Source organism: Thalia democratica, chromosome 8 (genome assembly GCF_965202585.1).
Source record: "Thalia democratica chromosome 8, ktThaDemo2.hap1.1, whole genome shotgun sequence".
Taxonomy (NCBI): Eukaryota; Metazoa; Chordata; class Thaliacea; order Salpida; family Salpidae; genus Thalia; species Thalia democratica.
Genome location: NC_139172.1, coordinates 38,872,749 through 38,876,900, shown reverse-complemented (window position 1 = coordinate 38,876,900; position 4,152 = coordinate 38,872,749). Strand labels below are relative to the sequence as shown.

The following is a 4,152-nucleotide window of genomic DNA, read 5'->3' as shown; positions in this document are numbered from 1 at the left end:
GCATACCTTATTACCATTAAGGCGTTTAGCAAGGCATTACTCATTAATATTGTCGCTTATTTTTGTGTAATTCATCACTAAAAAATCAAGTTTAATTTGAGCATTGCTAAAACGGATTGTGCACCTTTTCAGCATTAACTTAGAGAGGTGTGCGTATTGGTTAGGATTACTTATCCAAAGTTTCACATCTGTAGCTTTTTCTGTAAATATAAAAGTTTATAAAAAAACTAAGTATTTATCTTTCATAAAATGTATATGAAAATGTATTCTAGTATAAGCATGTTACTATTTTATTTAACAAAAATTATGTCGTTTTAAAATGTATTATACAAAAATCTAACATTTTTAGGAAATGATTAAAACCTTTAAAACGTAAGTAAGTAGGTAATATTAACAGTGTCTTCTATTAGCTAACCAAAATTTGTTTGATAATTTTGAGGCAGACTTCTATATTGTTGTATAATCGTTTCTCTATCATTATTATCAAATAACTGTTTAATTTTTTCATGTTGTATAAAACGTTCAATATCTGGTGTCCTATTTTTTAACGCCTAAAAAAATTAAAACTTTTATTTTTGTTTCAATTTGTCTTATTTATCAAATACTAACAACATCTCGAGTAATAAAATATTAATAAACAACTAACATGGTTTACAACATCATATTGAGCTATAAAATCCAAACTTTTTGGCATTCTGCTATCTACTTCACTGATAAAGGTTTGAACAAATGTTATAAAAATGTATTTGACCTGTAAAAAACAAGCTATGGTTAAAATTTTGAAAAGATACAAATAATAAATTTAAAATCAAACCAGTGTTTGTTATTAAAAGCAATATTATACATTTTACACTACATTTAAAAGAATGTTTTTAAAAACATTGAAATGTATAAGTAGATAAGTTAACCAAAAATTTTAAGTATCATTAATCTAGTTTATTTCTAATTCTAATAAGAAACAGTTTTAATTAACATAAAAATTGTTTTTTAATATTTAGTCCTTTAGTCAATTGTCACTTAACCTCAAAATAAAATTTTTAATCAATTAAACTTACGATTAAAATACATGTTATAAAACTTTATAACAAATTGAAGAATGTATAGCAACTAATTAATGAAGACTAAAATATAACAAAAATTATTGAATACTTTACTTTTATTGTAATAAATTGCGTGTTCATATTTTTTCATCGTGTATTAGTGTAGAAGTAGATATAAAATAAGATATTGATAATATGGAATGTTATACATTCTCTTTACAAACAACAAATAAACTGTTATGTTTAGATATTAACAAATTAAGTTGAATATACACAAGAACTTTTACGAAGCTTAACCTTTGCTTTGTTAGAAAACGCTACACTTTTATACTCCTCTTTGACTTCAGTACGATATTTAGGTTCATTCAAAAGAGTAGCTATAAAATAATTAGTTAAAATTATTATTTTAAACTTAATTTATAACATTATCTAAAAATCAATTCAACATATAAACAATAAATTTCATTAATTTTAAGTAAATACATGAAAAACATTTTCTAATTTTAATACAACTAGCTCATACAAAACATGTTAATTATGTTTGATACAATGAATATCATGTTTGCGTTCATAAATCAATTAAAAAATAAATTTATGCTAAAGTGTTTTTATAATCAAGTTGAGTTTATACAGATTAAATAATAGCTAAAATACAATTTAAGTCTTTAAAATCATCCAAACTTCACTTACTTGAGTTTGGTATGTAAATGATTTTTTTGAGATCTCTTTAAGTCTGTTAATTGCATATCTCAAATGAAAATGTTCTACTTTACCTCTTTGAAGAATAATGTTAACTTCGTTGACCTTTTACAAAAATACTTATTAACAAAAAAAGTAAAAGTGCTGTCTTGCTTTACATTAATATTTTTGTATAGATCTAATTTATTACAATATAAAAAAAACTTTTATACTAACTTTGACTGATATAAAATATGCATAATAAAAAGTTGTTGATGTTAATTTATATTAAGTGAATAGTTATTTAAAACTAAACTTTTTAAAACTTTGTGCATAAAAAACATAGTAAATTGCATACAGCCATGGTTAAGCAAATTACCAATACGTTCAGCATGCAAATCATTGTTTATCTTAGAAACAGCTGTCCCAAGCAAAGGTTTATTTTGTGCATTTTAGTTCTATATATGTATATACATATATAGAAGAATATTTTTCTAATTATATAAAAACAATAGATCAGACAGCTGTTTTGTACATGAAATAAAAAACTTTATGTACTCCTAAGTAAGCTAAAGTTTATTACAAATGTAAACAGAAATTTAAATTTTGATTTTTTTATAATATTTATGACAAAGTAGTAGTACAGTTAATTTTACGTTCAGCTGAATTTGAAAAATATGCTGTGCTTGTTAATTTTAAAAATGTTAGAAAGTTTAGAAAAGTTTATTTTAGAAAGATGTTTCAAAATATTAGAAAATTATTTTAAATCGTTAGAAAAAGTTTTTTACTACTCCTGTTTGTGTCATAAATTTAACTTAGTTATAATATTTGGTTGGTTTAAAATTTTGCTAAAAATTATTTTGTTAATAATGCATATGGTTTGTCTTTCGCTTTTCATGTTTAGTGTTATTTTCTCTTTCAAAAACAAGAATATACTCTTGAAAAACAAAAAAAAAAACAGTTAATTTATGATATGTAATTTGTTTCTAAAAAGAAAATAGTACATAATAAACAACCGGTAGGTTATTTAATAATGCAAAATACGAGACCAAATACTGAATAAAAGTGAATTACTCCTTATGGTATTTTTTTTAATGATTAAAATCATCAGTGCTGTTGTTGTAATTAAAGCAAGCTTTTATATAAATTTACAAATACGTTTTTTTTTTCATAATTTAAATATATATAAAAACCAATTAAGTGTTCAAATATGTGTTTAATAATGTTTAACTGATGTTTTACTGATAATGAACTGAGAGATGTTTTACTAAGTTTTTGAATAACCAAACTGAATTAGGTATGAAAAACAGTTAAGTCAACTTTAGTTTTAAGATAAAAATATTTAAAAGTACAAAAGAATAAATATTTGTTAAGTACAAAGTAAATAAGAATTTTCATAAATAATAATTATTTATTAAACATCAAAATAAAATATAAAGTAAAAATAATTAATTATTAAAGCAAAAAGTAAACAGCTTAAATATGCTTTAAAAATAGCTTTAGAATTTCTTTCTAGTAAAATGTTAAAAAAACAAAGGCTAGGTATTGCATATTTGTAGAAAAATATCGAAAATTTTTAGTTTCTGACTTGTAAGAAATAAACACTTAACTTTGTATTATACATTAAAATTACTAAACTTAAGCACTGATAAACATACCTTTGAACCCAAAAACCGATTTCCACGATTTCAGATACTTCTTATATTTTTGTTTTTTGGGTATTGAAACATCTATAGGTGGTAAACCCTCTAATGGTTGTGGATCTTCTAGAAAGACTTCTACTGTTCTTACCTAGAGAGAAGCAGGTCTTTATGGTATATTTTAATAAGTAACTTAAAAACTAATTACTATATTAAAAAAAAAACTGTTAGTATTCATTACAAAAAGACACATAGTCAACACAGGGTTGCCACAGACTTTTGGCAGTTTTCTCCAGGTTTTTAAAATTTATTCCAGGTTTTTTTTAAGTACTTGTTTATGAATCTAATTTTAGTCTAAACTTAAGTTTAAGGTAAAAACTGTGTTAAACAGCATAAATGCACTAAAATGTAAAGCTACTTCAAGTGTGTTTTTTAATATAAATATGTTTGATGATGACAAAAAATAATGTATTTAAATGGTAGATTTATTGTGTCAAATAAAAGTTTTTAATTTTCATGTACAATTTGTTTAAAATTTAAAGTATAAAAGTAATTTTAGTTAATAATTCCAAGTTTTTCCAGTTTTTTTCAAATTTTCTCAAACTCCAGGTTTTTCCAGGTTTTTTTTGCCTAAATTGTCAAACTCCAGATTTTTTTAAAAACAGTTTTTTTGGTGTATTTTTAAACTATATTGAAATTTTGATAAAAAGTTGTAGGAGTTAAACATAAAACTAATATAATTTAATTATAGATTACAATAAAACACCTAAATTATATCCAAATGACGTAAAAAT

General features: G+C 22.7%; 1 long non-coding RNA gene across 1 annotated transcript; it reads right to left on the bottom strand.

The window, feature by feature from the left end:
- Nucleotides 1–1,336: 1,336 nt before the first annotated feature.
- On the bottom strand, nucleotides 1,337–3,488 carry LOC145843350 (uncharacterized). Its single transcript, XR_014370226.1, has 3 exons — nucleotides 3,377–3,488; nucleotides 1,731–1,844; nucleotides 1,337–1,417 (listed from the first exon to the last, which is right to left on the bottom strand). It is a non-coding gene; the product is annotated as an uncharacterized LOC145843350 (long non-coding RNA).
- Nucleotides 3,489–4,152: the final 664 nt, after the last annotated feature.